Source organism: Onychomys torridus, chromosome 12 (assembly GCF_903995425.1).
Source record: "Onychomys torridus chromosome 12, mOncTor1.1, whole genome shotgun sequence".
Taxonomy (NCBI): domain Eukaryota; kingdom Metazoa; phylum Chordata; class Mammalia; order Rodentia; family Cricetidae; genus Onychomys; species Onychomys torridus.
The window spans coordinates 15988104-16003720 of NC_050454.1; the positions used below are offsets into that span (position 1 = coordinate 15988104).

The following is a 15617-nucleotide window of genomic DNA, read 5'->3' on the forward strand; positions in this document are numbered from 1 at the left end:
CGGAGATCACTCCGCCCCTCGGGGATCGTGCGTCCCTTGGATACCCTCTTAGGGTTTCTGATGCAATTTCACTCCCTAGACCCCCTGCTGGTTCTTCATTCAAGGTTCGGTGTGGTACACGATACCAACCCCAATTTACAGGCTGAGGGAACTGAGGCTTGGAGAGCCTCTCTCAAGGTCGTGTAGCGCGTGAGGTTAACCAACAACCCTCCAGTTCTGGCTTTTCGGTCCAGCTCAGCAGCCTAGCATCTCTCTGTTACTGGAGTTTATTACAGATCTCCTGGGTTTGGTACGCGGTCCTTTTCTCATTCAAATTTCAAATCCACAGGCAGGGAAATTTGTCTCCCTAGCTAAAAGGGTTGGGGAATTGGGGAGCCATGGGTATGGGGGGGGGGTTCTTCAGGCTCCAAGTTGGAGTTGGTTTGAGATGGGGGCGGCAGAGCACGGTAAGGTGGGACCTGACAAAAGATGGCAAGGGCTCAGAGACCTAGGACAGAGGCAGCTTCTGTCCACTGTTCCCAACAGCACGCAGGCCTGGGGCCGGAGCCCTGCTAGGGGGGAAATGGGGATGCAGGGCGCCCCCTCGCGCTCTCCAGAGCTCCTTGGGGCTGGCGGGTGAAGCACTAGCAGTGGCAGGTCCTCTCCATCCCCCTCCTCCTTTTCTCTCCGGCTCCCCTCCTTCTCTCCCCTTGCTCCCAACTCCTCCCCCACCGCTCCCCCTCCCCTTCTGCTCCCTCGCTCTCCTCCTCCCCTCTCTCTCCGGCGCGCGGGGTCTGGAGCTAGTTGGAGCGCGGGGGTTGGTGCTGGAGCCCAGCTCCGCCGAGCCCGGCGGGTCGGCCGCGCATCCAGCGGTTGTTGGAGCAGCCCGAGCGCAGCGGGCCCGACCGGAGACGGGGACTGCATCGGAGCTCTGAGCCCACAGCCGGGATCCTTCTTGTTCGGCCGCCCCATTCCCAGACGGGCCACCAGCTCTCGGGTTCGTCACCGTGGTCTGCACCGCCGGGAGCCCAGGGCCGCGGGGAACCCGGCACCTGCGCGTGCTGCCGGGAGGTGAGTCCGGGAGCTCCCGGCGCTTTTTCCCCCTCGCCGGCTGGGGCTGCAAGTTGCAAACTTCAGCAACTCGGATGGGTAAGGGGGTGGGAGTCCGGGGGCGCTGGTAAGTTGGAGGCAGGTTGGAGAGGCTGCAGGGGGCAGGAGAGCGGGTCCCTGGGCTTCAGCGCTTTCCAGGGCCACCTCAGCTGGGGCGCCTTCGGTACTGCTGCGCTCGTGCCACCCGCCTGCTCCGGGTTCTGGATCCACTGGGCTGCGATTCGCGCGTCTGGGCTGCAACCGCGGCGGAGACTCGGAGCCCCGGCCTGGAGGAGGAGGGGGGAGGACCGACGATGGAAAGGCTAGGAGAGAACGGGACAGAGGCGCGGAGACTGGGCGGAGATGGAGGCTGAGCCGAGGGCTGGCGGGCAAACCTGGCAGAGGGAGAGTGCGGGAGGCGAGGCGCGTGGGAACGCGTGGCCGGCTCAGAGTGTGAAATCTCCCGCGCAGGGACGTCCCCGCGCCGCCACCACTAACTCGGCCCTCACCGGATTCTTCCCAGCCCCCCCCCCCCCCCGCCGCCATAGGATACCCTAGTCTTGACTGGGCCCTACGTAGCCCAGACTCTGTCCTCCAAGGCCCTGGATGGAGCAGCCCCGGGCCCCTCGCTCCGGCCTCGGCCAGTGAAGTGGGTGCGGCGGCGGGAACCCGGGACTAGAGGGGCGATTTCCTGATTTATTTTTCTCATGGTAATTTGTCTTTGTGATTGGGGCTGCCCATTCACTTTCCGCTCACGTCGTGCGGGAGATCCAGCGCGGAGGGAGGGAGCGGGGGGCGCTTGGGCACAGCGAGGGATGCGGACTGGAAAGGGGATACCGGGACCCGAGTCCGGCGGGCGGGAGCGGAGACAGAAGTATCAGGAGGACCACCGCGGAGAAAGAAAGCGAGACTGGACAGGATCGGCCAGACGCTGTGGGCTTCCGTTGCCTGCCTCAAACTTTAAAGAACCAGACGACCACCTGAAGCGCCGATCTCGCCCCTTTTGGTCCCCTTACCCAGGCCTGGTTCTAGGTCGTCTCGCCCTGCTTGCGCCAGACAAGAGTGGGCCTTGCGTTTGGATCCAAAGCGGTGGCCTCGGGACCTTGCCCCCCAGGCCTGTGGTCCTCTCCCGGCTTTCGGTGGGAGAGGAAGAGAACCCGCAGAGCTCATCTGGGCAGCCCAACCTTCTTGGGCCGCGCGTTCTTGATCAACCAAATAGGACTGGGGTGTTTGAAGCTTACCTGTGTCTAGAACCGACAAGATCCTACTTTCTCTGGCCCCGACTCCGATCTGTTTGCTCCACCCTTTAAATAAATCCAACCTCCTTCCTCCCTTCTCAGCTCTCCCGTTGCCCACCCCCACCGTGAACCAACTTGGACCGCATTTTCTGTTCTACCATCTTCTCCATCCTCACTCTCCCCTTGTCTTTTAGCCCATCCATTTTCAGTCTTCCTAACCCTCCCCCCACCACCACCCCCCCCACTCCCCGCTTTTTTTCCTTGGCGTTTATAAGTGGTTTCTCATCTTTCCGGAGCCCACGACCTTGGGGAAGGGATGGAGGAGAACCCGAGCTTTAGAATGGGACCTCATCATTACGGGAGGGGGGTGGCCAAGGGAGCAAAGTAAGAGGCTTGGGTAAAAAAAAAACATCCTGTCTCCAATGGAGCTTCTCTTCCCAGTGTAGAGAGAAGGATAAAATGAGAGTGTGTGTGGGGGGGGTGTCGTTTCTGAGCAGCGAGAACCTTCTGACCTTCTGGGCTTTAGAGGAGGAAAGACTACCTGTACTGTAACAAATCAAGAAAGGTACCAGGTGTGTGTGTGTGTGTGTGTGTGTGTGTGTGTGTGTGTGTGTGTACACGCGCGCATCCTTTCTGCTTATCACCAGCTGCCACCACCAGTTTGGGAAGGAATGGCAGATTCTTCATCTCTATGTCTCCATCAGTGGGAGTCACAAGTATTTCTAAAGCACCTATGGTGTGCAACACTCAGTACTAGTGCTGATTCAAACCAACCAACCAGCCAGGAGGCACGGGGCAGAATTTCTGCCCAGTGAGGCTTGGTGCCCAGGGAGGCTTAGGTTTCCCTGAGAAAAACTAGCTTGGCGACTCCAGTGGAACAGAACTGGGACCCTTCCTCATCAGATGACTGTTTCCAAGGAGGATCCTATAGGGGCAGGGCCTGACAGGAGGAGGTAGTTCCCTTATTTCAAGAGCTGGACTAAAAGGCAGCGGAAACTGGGAGGCCAGCTGATGCCCCCTTCACATTGGGATTGGAAGAATCCTGGCTTGAAAGCCCTTATGTCCATCTACTGCTTCTTTTGTTTATTTGGTTAGGGTTAGGGTTTGGTTTTTTGTTTTGTTTTGTTTTTTTGTTTTTCTTTTTTTTTAGATTTATTTCTTTTACTTTATTTGTATGAGTGTTTTACCTTCATGCATGTATGTGTACCATGTGTGTGCCTGTTGGATCCCCTGGAACTAGGATTGTGGATGGTTGTGAGCCACTATGAGGGTGCTGGCAATTGAATCCAGGTTCTCTGCAAGAGCAACAAGTGACTATAACCACTGAGCCATCTCTCCAGCAACACCCCCGCCTGCCCGCCTTGAGACAACATCTTTGTAACCTAGGCTGACCTCAAACTTGGCACTCCTCCTTCCCGGCCTCCTGATGGCTGGGATTGCAGGTATGAGTCAATATGACCGACTTCATCACTTCTTACCAAGGTTCAAGATGAGAGAGAGCTTGGAGATTGTTGGTGTTGGGGAGATCAGAAACACAGACCCTGCAGAATGTAAGGTAACAACATTTTGATCAGGTAGACAATTAGAGTGGATTGGCTGAGGACCACTGGGTGTTTAAAGTCAAACTGTTTGAATGAAGTGATCCAAACAAACACAACTTACAGCTTTGGAGCTACCTGACTCCTTGTATCTATAGGCTCCCCAAAGTTAAGATTTCAAGACATGAGAAGATCTGCTCTGGAGGGGCATGCTGTTATGTTTCTCTGTACCCTGGGGATCCACTGGAATATTCCTCAGCCCTGCCCCACCTTCATCATCTTGGATCCCAGCTTCCTGTCACTTTTACCGTTCTTCTGAGAGATGATGATTCTTAGGTGAGGGGTTCTGAGCACTGTGCACCCATTGACACAAGGTTCCAAAGATGGAGCTGAGGCTGAGACTCAAGCTCCCATCCAATCTTCCCACTGTAGTCTAGTGGATGTAAACTAATTGTCTACTTTCCTTGGAGTAAAGAATCTATGGCTTTCCTTTTCCTCTAATATAGAAAAACCTTCAGAAGTATGATGAGGGAAGACTAGAGGTTCACATTAGTTCTTCAGGAATCCCAAGGAATATCCAGAAAGCCTTGAGCCCTGAGTATGGTTCTAAAAGGGGGAAGGAAATCCTTAGAAGCAGGGAAGGAATGCTGGCCATTTGTAGAAAGTCAACCCAACGAGTCTCAAGGAAGGTTGCTGTATGGAGTGTGTGAATTTGGAACGAAGATGCATTGGGTCTAGTTCTTTGGAACTCTGACTGAAACATTCCTATCCTTGGTGTTGGTTCCACACTATATCCCACAGGGACTCAATCAGATACTACGGTCAACCAATTCATTGCTGCCATGGAGCTCCGAGCTGATAGAATGGACCTCATTCTATAGATAGAAGATGAAAGTACACACTACCTTCTATAGTGTCTCAAAGGACCCCAGGGCCAGAGTCTAAAATCCACCACTCACGCCCCAGTAGCTAGTAGCCTGATGTATCTCATCATCCTCAAATGTTAACTTTGTTGTTTTCTGGGTACAGGGTAGATGAGACCAACAGAGGCGAGACATTCCTGTTGCCTAATTACCGATCACCCGCTCTGTGCCAGGCACTGTGCTAGGAGCTGTAGATAGAAGAATAAACAAGACTTGACTTTGGTCGCCCTTGTGGGTGCAACTCAGCATCCCCAGGAGAACGTGATTACCAACATTGCCTCTATGTCTGAGATAGAATTTACTGTGTCTGTGACTTCTCCCTGTACGTTTGTGTAGGTGACCTGACATTTAATGCCAATTAAGAAGACTAGGATTCCACTTCCTTAGCTGATACCACAGTCCCCTCCAGTGATTTCAGACTTTTTTTTTTTAATTTGCTGTGTGGCTGGACGTCTCCCTTCTACCTGGGGTATGGACAAAGGCCTCTGAGGATGACAGCTACTGGAAGGGAATATTGCTTGGTAATTTATACCTCAGGGTTTGAACGTCCCTGGTCCTGGCAACATCTCTGTCTTAACCAGCCATCTGATCAGTACCTCCATTTTTTTATGACATGGGGATGTATGTGTGCATGGTAGTGACTTCTATAGAAGGCATTTTCTTTGAATTCAGAGTTTTGCATTTGAATTCAAGCATCACTTGGGATGATCTTACACTTCCTACAATGCTTTAACTAACTTGGTTTTAAATGTATGGCAAGATCCCAAAGTGAATGTCCTGGCTAATACGGTTTTACTGAATTGACAATAGACGGAGCAGAGCTTATATGAGCAACACCTTTTTTTTTTTTTTTTTGGTTGTTTGGTTTTTTTTTTTTTTTTTTTTTTTTTTTTTTTTTTTTTTTTTTTTTTTTTTTTTAGAGGCATAAGGCTACTCTTCCCAACCTCCCTCTCTGTGGCTTTGGTTTGGTGACATCTTCTTAGCTGAGGATCTTTATATGTGTCATTCTCCACATCTGACAGATTTCTTCCAAGGGTTCCTTCTGAGGAAATCTTCCTTCAACCAGCTTGGATGCTAGAAGTAGCAGCTAGAGCAGTTCCAACTGGAAGCAGAGTTCTGTGGCTCTGCCATGCCCCTTCCCTTCTGCGTTAGTGTGTTTTGCCTTCCTGAGCTGAGAGATGTAAGTCAGACCTTGCAGAATGCACGCTTTAATCTTGACAGGAGCAGGGAGCTTACTGACAAGAAATTATTAGAGTTGATGACTTGAAAGTGGGGGAAAAAGATGATAATTTTCTGTCCACTTTGCTGCTGGGTGTCCTGGAGGAAGGAGGAGGGACTCAGGGCCAGCGACAGCTTGGGAGTATTTGACCTTGAGTGGAGTCCTCCCAGTTGGCCCATGTCTCATTCTCCACTGTCTGGCTTGAAACCGGAGGATGAGTATTCTCCTTGACCTTCCCAGAGTGCATGGGAGGTTTCAACGCTGCATGTGCTGAGTCCTGCCATGAAGCAGCCTCATTGATCAGTCTTTAATAAGGGTGGCTTAATCAGACTTGCACATAGAACTCGCTTGAATTTGAAGCCTTGTCGATATTATCAGACTACCTTTGCATTTGAACCAGCAACCTCCCTGACTGGCTAGCATCTTTTGTGATGGGAAAGGCTGGTTCTTGGAGGACAGCTAGTAGCCATCTGTTCTACCCATTCCCAAAGGATCACATGAGAAGAGATAGATTTCACCTAATGAGGAGCCTGGGTTAGCTTTGAGAGTTCTCTCTGACTTGTCTATAAGACTATCAGATTCCTCATCTAGAAAAAAGAGGGTGAGCCCCAAGGCCATCTCTGGCAGAGACTGCAGTTGCTTCTTGACCTCCCAGGGGTCCTGCCTTGACTCTTGTGGATTCTTTGTGGGGAATGTTTAGCTTTAAGCCAGTTTTCTAACCCTCCTCTCGGAAGCTCACCTGACTGCCAGTCTCTGCCTTCTCAGAAAGCAAGCACAGTCCCCTTTTAACCTCAGCCTAAGTCAAAAGTCCCATGGAAGTAAGTGTGCTGTTGATGCAAGCATGTGGGGGAGGGGACGTGTGTGTGTGTGTGTGTGTGTGTGTGTGTGTGTGTGTGTGTTGAATACGTGTATAGTACATTGCACAGCTATGCACTATGGTTTTGACCACTAGATTTACTTATTTGTAGATTCTCCCTCCCCTAGATGACATAGGACACCAAAGGGACAACTTTAAGGAAATTGCTTGTGGAGTGGCAACTGAGGCCCATCTCCCCTTGCTAGCCAACTGGTCTACCTGAGCCAAAGACCCCTCCTTACAGTTGTAGCGACTGTCCTAGGGGCCCTTCATGATCGCAGCTGCAGAGAAAACAAAAGAGCTGCAGTTGTCTCTTGATTATTCAGGGATGGATGGATCCTGTGTGCAAAGCACGGCCAGAGGCCTCTTCCTCTTTTTCGGGTGTCCTCAGTAATTCTATATCTGGGGTGAGAAGCTGAGAGATCTTATCACTTAGTACCAAGTTTTGTTTCTAGTGGCCTGTCTCGTCTTCTCTTTCTCCAAGGCATCTTGAGGAAACAAGGAGCCTCCAAGAGGCCTCAGCCACCTAAAGCAGACAGACTACTCTCAGGGACCACATATTTGCTCTGTTGACTGGCCAGAGTTTGTTTCTGTCCAAAAGCAGGGCAGAAGAGGAAAATACCACTGGGACCAAGTTTTGGTAGATGTCCCAGAATCCTGGCATCTTCTCATCCTTCTAGCTTTTGTAAAGCTTGTAGTTTGTTTTTGGAGTCAGTTGGTATACTGGGTCTTATCAGGAATCTGTAAGAACACTGCAGTGTCCTTGAGCAAAAGCCTCCAAACAGGCCAAGACCTGATGAGGAGTGTCTCTGCTAATGTCCCCCAAGGCTGAAGGTAATTTTCTTGCATAAGGCAGGTGCTTTAGTCTGTAGCTCTCTAGAGGTTTGATGTGCTGGGTCCAGTGGAGAGAAGGCTGCATACCACTGCATACTGTGAGCACTGGCATGGTCCAGGCCAATGCTGAATTCACTGGTTCCTATAAGAATCACCAGGAAGCTTTAAAATATATCCATGACAGGGGGTAGGAAGATGGTTCACTGGGTAAGAATGTTTATGTTACAAGACTGTCAACCTGAGTTCAGAATCCATGTAAAAGTCCAGTAGCTGGGAGGTGTACCTTTAATCCCTGCACTCTTATTGCAGATGGGACCTGAAGACAGGAGAAGCACCTGGAAGTTCATGGGGCCAGCTAGCTTTCAGTATGCTATGTGGTGGTAGATGGTGAGAACCAACTCCTTAAAGTTGGCCTCTGACCTACACACACACACACACACACACACACACACACACACACACACACACACACAACATAGCATGTGAATGCCTGCACTCACATACACATATACACAGAAAAATAAAATATTTAACTGGGCATGGTAGCACATACCTTTAATCCCAATACTAGGGAGGCAGAAGCAGGTGAATCTCTGAGTTTGAGGCCAGCCTGTCCTCTGTCTACATAACCAATTGTGGACCAGCCAAGGCTACATGGTAAAACCCTGTCTCAAAAAAACAAAACAAAAATCTGAAATATATATATATATATATATGTGTGTGTGTGTGTGTGTGTGTGTGTGTGTGTGTGTGTGTGTATTTGACCATGTATATAATTATACATGACTGTCCTATCCTAGACCTCAATTAAGTTAGAATTCCTGAAGGTAGAGCCTGGCACTGGTTGTGTGTGTGTGTGTGTGTGTGTGTGTGTGTGTGTGTGTGTGTGTCCCCGTCCCATATGCAGCCCTGGTTGGGAGCCACTGACCTAAATCTTTCCTAGATTCCACCTGGCCTCATGCCAATGGCATGCAGCATCTCTTAGCCCTCACTCTTCTAAACAGTCCGTTCCTTTTGCTCCTGGCGTTCAGATCACAGCCACTGCTAATGTTCTTGCATTCTGAATTTAATGACTTTTTATTACAAACTGATTATGGGAGCTCTTCCTAATATAATTTTTGGCCATTTTTTGTCTTGAAAAGCGTTTATAAAAATAACGCATCTATTCAACACATTAGCATATTTTCTTGAAGAGAGGTGTGTACTCAATTGTGGTCATATGTCTGGGGTATTTTGCACTCAGCTCTTTTCACTTAGCAACATATTGTGATAATTTTCCCGTGTCTTCAGTATTTTTCTAAAATGGACTTCTTAATGCCTGCCTGTATTCCATCATATGGATGCACCATAATTTATTTAGCAAATGCTCTGTGGTTGGACATTTAGACTGTAAGCCATTTTTCACCATTATAAATAATGCTGCAGTGAACGTCCTTGGACATAAATCTTCAGGCCATTGATGATTATTTCCTCAGAACAGATTTCCTGACGTGGGATATTTATACTTCTTTTTGACGTGGTCCATTAAGACCATTTCTGACTGATTTCCTCATAGCAGTAAGAAGTTCTTGAATTCAGACCTAAAAAAGCAGAGTTTTTCAGTGAATTCTGGGGCTGCAGAAGGACTACTTTGCTCTTCCTCACACATAGGCTCGCTCCCAGATCAATTTCATGTAATGCTGCCTTGGCCTTTAGATGAACACTCAGTGTAGTAACTTTTGACTTGTGTTCCACCAGCATCCCATGGGTATATATTGTGCCTTTCTTTAGCAGAAGAGGGGAAACTGGTCACATGTGAATCGTAGGAAAGTAGGTATGTTAGACATTATTCTTTCCTTTATTCATTTACGTGTTTTTGAGATAATCTCACTATTTACCTCAGGCTGACCTTGAACTTGTGATCCTCTTGGTCTGCCTCCCCAGTGCAAGGATTGCAGATGTATATACCCGCTCCCTTCCTGTTTACTTCCTTGATAATGTCTTTGCTCCCTCTCCCCAAATAGTCTGCAATAGGAAATACTCCTTACCTCCTCACCAACCAACTGCCAAGATCCCAGCATACCTTGCAGCCGAGCAGGTCCAGGTATGACACATCTCTGTTACAGCTTCCCCAGCAAGTTGGAAGAAGTGGGCTACCACTTTCTCAGAATGGACCACAAAGCTGTCAGGGATGTATGCTCTGGCATTATGGAGGAGAGGAAGCCTAATTTTGTTGGAAGTCAAATATTGTTTCAAGTACAAGATTGGGTATATTCTTGTATTCTTACATCTATAGCATGTCATTGCTGAGGAGACTGAGAAGTGGTAATCAAGCCTGTCCATTCTGATTGCATTCTGGCTATGACCAAGAACCAGGTGGACATGTGACTCAGATGAAAGAGAACATATCAGCTTGTGGTTACAATGTCCAAAGAAAGAAATGACATGCCAAGAGACCTTTCTTGGGTTGTAGGAAATCTGATTTGGGGAAGAATGATCTTATGATTGGGGATTCCAAAAGGGAAGACACTTTGTGACAAGTGAGCTTCCAGAAAATGAAGCTTCTCATTTTTATCCAGTACTTGGATAAGACTAGAGTAATCGAGCTTATCAAATTTGTTGATGACAAGGCCATAATGGGCAGCTTCTATAAAAGACAGAATAAAGATTCAAAAATGATCTCAACAGACTGGAATGCCGGGTTTAAATTAACAGAATGAAATTTAACAGGGGCAGATGGAAAGTCGCATTTAGATTGCAGAAATTAATTACTGAAGTTCTTGAGGGAGCTGGGAGTGGGGGCAGACCTGATTTGGCTGAGAGCCTGAGAAACAGATCTGAGGGGTTTGATGCTGCACAGACTTCAAAGCAACCCCATAAGGTGATGAGGTCGCTCAAAACAATATTATCTTAAATGGCACAAAGAGATGCAAGACCCAGTGAGTGTTCTCCCTGGTCATCTGGGCTCGTTTCTGGATGTGGATTCTCAAGGAAACCTCAGCTGACTCAAGGTTGGTCAGTGGAAGGCACTTGGCATGGGGTGGGTCTTGGAATACTCAGTCATGGAAGCACCGGTGAACGAAGCTACTGTGTTCAGAGAGGGGGAAATGCCTGTGATCACAGTCATGGCGGCTGACCACAGAAACAACAGGGTGTCTGCTGGAAGAGAACATAGAGCTCTTCAACCTTGGGGAAGCAGAGGACTGTTGTGAGAGATATTTGATCACACTGTGTGAAGATGTGTCTCTGTCCTTCCTTGCCTGCCTAAGGCATCTTATGGTCGGTTTAATAAAGAGCTAAGTGGCCAATAGCTAGGCAGGAGAGGATAGGTGGGACTTCCGGGGAGAGAGAGGAACTCAGGGAGGAGTCTGAGAGACCAGGGATTTGCCACCTAGATAGGGAGGAAGTTGGTACTGAGGAGAGCTAATGAGCCACATGGCAGAATATAGATTAATATAAACGGGTTAATTTAGGTTTTAGGAGCTAGTTGGGAACAAGCCTAAGCTAAGGCCAAGCTTTCACACTTAATAAGAAGTCTCTGTGTCATTATTCGGGAGCTGGCAGTCCAAAGAAAGTCTGACTGCAGAAGATTCTGGAATGGAAAGTCCCAGAAGTTGGGATTTTCAGAAGGCACCAGATGAGTTTAGTGAGGTAACTGTCTGTTCAGTCCTACTGCCTGGGGGAACTCCTGCCCTGAAGACAGATGCTGGCCAAGTCTCAGGCTGGAGTGCTCAATTCCTTTCTGCTACTGGAAAGCAGTGGTTGTTCAGGTGAGTTCCCTGGTCAGCAGCGGCAGCAGCGCCATCTTGGGTTTGTCAGGACATTGTACTTCTCGCTGGAATTGGAGCCCTGCTTTGGATCATAGCTTCTTCTATTGCTGGATGCTTGAGACACTTACTTCAAACTCCTCCTACAACCAGTTGTTAGGGAAGCTGGGGAGAGCCTTGGAATGAATATGGACTGAGGGGAAGCGTCAGACTTGGGTTCAAATTCAGGGCGCCGTGTGTGTGTGTGTGTGTGTGTGTGTGTGTGTGTGTGTGTGCGTGCTGGGTTTTATACAAATTCTTTTCTATCTCTTAGCCCACTTTCCTGCCCAGCACTATATGATTGAGGAATATGGGTTTAATGGTTTAATAGACAATAACAGGATGTAGTGGGAACTACTGCAATACCCAAGATAATCATTTTATAAAGACAAAAGGTCTGTTTTGGTTCACTGTTTCTGAGGTTTCAACCCATGATTGATTGAACCCTTGCTTTTGAGCCTACACCGAGGCAATATATGTCGGCAGCAGCATCAGACAAAACCATCCACCTCACAGCCAGGATACAAGAAAGGAAAAAGAATGAGGCCAGGATTCCACAGTCCCTTTCATGGGCACACCCCCAAAGACCCAAAGACCTAAGCTCCATCTTTTAAAGGTTCCATCCCTTGGCAGTAGTACCATGCTGGGGAACAAGAGTCCACTGCACAGGCCTCTTGGGGACACTGCAGATCCAAACTCTATCTGATGCACTTGTGGATGTTCATCATTAGAACCAGATCATGCTGGAAGGTTTTCTCCCCATTGACATCATGATTACCCATCCCTGTGAGTGATCCTGGAGACCTGAACAGAGAAACCTTGGGCATGGGATCCCCTACTACCCTCACGGCCCACACTAATATGGGGCTCCCTCAAGTTGAATTGATTAATTTCTTTTTACGTTGAAGTCCTGGGCCTTGTGCACATTAGGCAAGTGCTCTACCACAGAACTCTGTCTGCAGCCTCTCACTTGACTCTAAAGTACCAACTCCCAACTCTGCAAAGAGAGAGCCAGGGCTGCATCCTTCTTATCTCCCCCCTTCACCCCGGACCGCCCGGGAGCACAGGCACTTTCCTCCTTCCAGTCCCACCAAACCTCATCTGAATCTTGACTGCTTGCCCTTAGTGCACAGTTCAACCTGCTAACACCAACTAGAACAAGTCTTGGGGGCAAAATATCTATCTCATGGTGGCCTCAGTTTAAATAGGTAAGAAGCCGTGGCACACCAGGCAGGAATGTGAACAGCCCCTTTGTGGAGTTATCAAAAGGTGTGACTCTTGAGTCCTTCAGAAATAGAAAGCTCATTTCTCCTAATAGGCACAAGGTATTTGATTTATGTATATACTTATTGATTTGCGATAATGCCTAGTACGAAGGTCCCAAGACTGTTTCTCTCCCCACATGCTGCAAACTGCCTCTGTGTGATTGATCCTAGCAAGCTCAGACCTTCTCCTCTGCTTCTCATCTCTTCTAAACTACTTTAATCTTCTGGTGTGTCTCTTGATATCTGGGACCAGGACTCTGAGATCCCCCCATCTTATCTCAAAGCAAGGGGGGTGGGGAGTGAGAGAGGGCGCTGATCAGTCCAGGTACCACACCTCCCATTAAGGTAGCTTCAGTTTTGACCGGGATGCTTTGGGCAGCCACACAGTACTGCTGGATTTTGATTGACTTTACAGCCAACCATCAGACGCTTCCAGGTCCCTTTAACATAAGCTGTTACAGCTCCATCTTCCTGATTTAGTCTTTGTGCATCAGGAACTTGCTAGGCCAGCCATAACAAAGTACCATCAGTGTGGTGGACCGAACATCCAATACTTGCTGTCTCATAGGCTGGCAAGTCCAATATGGGCTGGGTTGGTTCCCTCTGATGGATATGACGGAGGATTATACTGGTGCTTCTGGTATTAACTGGCAGTCTTGGGTGTTTCTTCACTTATAGATTTAATCTATTTCTGCCTGCATCTCCACTTGTATGCATCAGTCTCCAGATGTCCCCTCTTTACAAAGACACCATTCGTGTTGGGTGAGGGGTTCACCCTTCTCTGGTATGACTCCATCTAATTCAATCTACAATTAATCCTATTTCCAAATAAGGGGACATTCTGAGATATTGGGGAACTAACATATTGGTGTATGATTTTGTGGGGGATATGATTCCCCCCCTGTGTGTGTGCTGAAGCTTTTTGGTGTCTTGGTTGGGACTTTACATTTTTCCCTAATTCATTTTCTCGAGTTAAGTTGTATCTGTCTCTCCAGCCGATTGGGATCTTGCAGGCCCTGTTTCTGGCATCCAGTACTTCTGCTGTTGCTCCTGGCTTGCTGTGTTTCCTGTGTGTTGATCCAAGAGACTGATAAGACATTTGAAGGCGGTTGGAGCCCTACAGCAGGTCTCCTCTTTCCTTCCAAGGCCAGTTGGGAAGCACTCCCAGGGTATGATCATGTAGCAGGGACACGTTCTGCTCACTTCTTCCCTTCCAGCTTCCTTGTCTAGCTTGTACACATCATTTTGTGAAGAGCTCAGATGTTTTGCTCAAGATCAGCGCTGTGAGTAAACCCCATTCCCCTCGCCTGCAGCATGGTGACCCCGTCAATGGAGAGATGAGCTCTGCCTGACAGAACTGTATTACAGCACGCGAGCTGTCTGCCTGTGATCTCAGCGTCCGGCCCAAGTGCCCACCATCCTCCATTAACAGTCTCCACAGGAATTTTTCTCAGGCAGCACACTGGCTTTGCTACTCTGTGGTTTGCACAAACAACTTCAGACCCTTCTGAAAATGAGAGCTGCAGTGGCCTGTCAGAGCCCCCACGCACCCCTGGGGTTTGCCAAGATCCTGTCAGGACTCCTGTAGGACCCCCACAGCTGTTTGGAACCTCGTTTGCACGTTCCCTCTTCTTGGGGCCAACTGGCTTTGACTGCATTCAGAGCAGTTCAGGCTCTGGCATTCCTGCCGCCTCTGGCGGCCCTCTGGTGCCTGCCCTGCTCTCTTAGTCTCCTTCCTGGAGAGTCTCATAGCCTTCCAGAGGAGATGAAGCAAAGGGTAACTCAGGTCTGGACAGAGAAGCCACTGGATCTGCCACTGCCTCTCAGCCTTTGTGACTCCCTGGTCTTCTCAGGTGGTTCCTGCTCCCTGGCTTTGTGAAGTTTGGGCATCTACCAAGGTGTGCACTTCAAAAGCCGGGTTGAGGCAGGGAGGGGGTGCTAGTGTGAAGACCTCATGCTCTGCTGAGGAGGCGAAACGAAAAGCAGCTTGGAGTGGCAGAAAGAGCCAGCAGCCATGCAAACCTGGGTTTGAATCCCCCTTCAGCCATTTACCCCTAGGGGGATTTAAGTCAAAACATTTCTCTCCCCCAAGGCTGGGTTTCCTCACCTGCAAAATGGCCATGATTCTTGCTTCAGGATTGCTGTGGGACTGATGGAAATATGTTCCTTTTTGTGAAGCAGGTCACCCGGAAGACAGCCTAGTGAATCTCAGTTGGCTGAATAAACCAGTGTTTCTGCGGCATGCAGGACGGAGCCGTAGTCTGGCATGGTTGGGGAGGGGAGGCTCTGTAAAGCAGGGTCCAGTGTGAGGGACTGAGTGTCTGTGTCTGCCTTGAGGCCACTGGCAGAGAAAGTGTGATGTTGAGAAAGGCCAGGAAGACTGAGCATTTCCCAGAAGGGGTACACAAGCGTGAGGGTTTCTTAGTTTTCTGAGAGCTTGTACTGAAGGAAGCCCAGCTCTTAAAAAGCTGTCTTTCAGTCCATAAAAAGCCCTAAGGGTAGATGCGGTTTTATCACCCCATCTTATAGATGGGGCTACTGAGGCACGCCAAGCTAGGAGATGTGAGGCTATCTATGATAGAGCGCTGGGCTCGCCCCTGTGCCTCAGCTGCCTCCAGCTCTCTCCTCCTTCTGTTTGATTGATGTGCTTTCTTGCCGGCTTTCCCTATCATCTGTCATGTTTCCTGCCTCCTTGGTTCCACCTCCAGGATTTTGTATTGAAACAAATCCTCAGACTGTCTCTCCTTCTTGGCTCACAGCTCTGCTCCTCTCTAAGGACCAGGACCCCTACGGGGCCTCACTCTGACCTCCCTCTTCCCCTACTCTTCAGTAGGCTTGAGGGGAGGATTTGAGGCCACTCTGTCGATTCTGGTGTGGCTTAACAGGAACTC

At 49.1% G+C, this 15617-nt stretch overlaps 1 protein-coding gene across 1 annotated transcript in view; it reads left to right on the forward strand.

Annotated features, from left to right (window-relative positions):
- Nucleotides 1-721: 721 nt before the first annotated feature.
- Nucleotides 722-15617, forward strand: part of Sema5b (semaphorin 5B) — a 121602-nt gene continuing 106706 nt past the window's right edge. Inside the window, exon 1 of the mRNA XM_036203720.1 lies at nt 722-1050. The gene's annotated coding sequence lies outside the window, so the exon portion shown is untranslated. The remainder of the gene's footprint in view (nt 1051-15617) is intronic.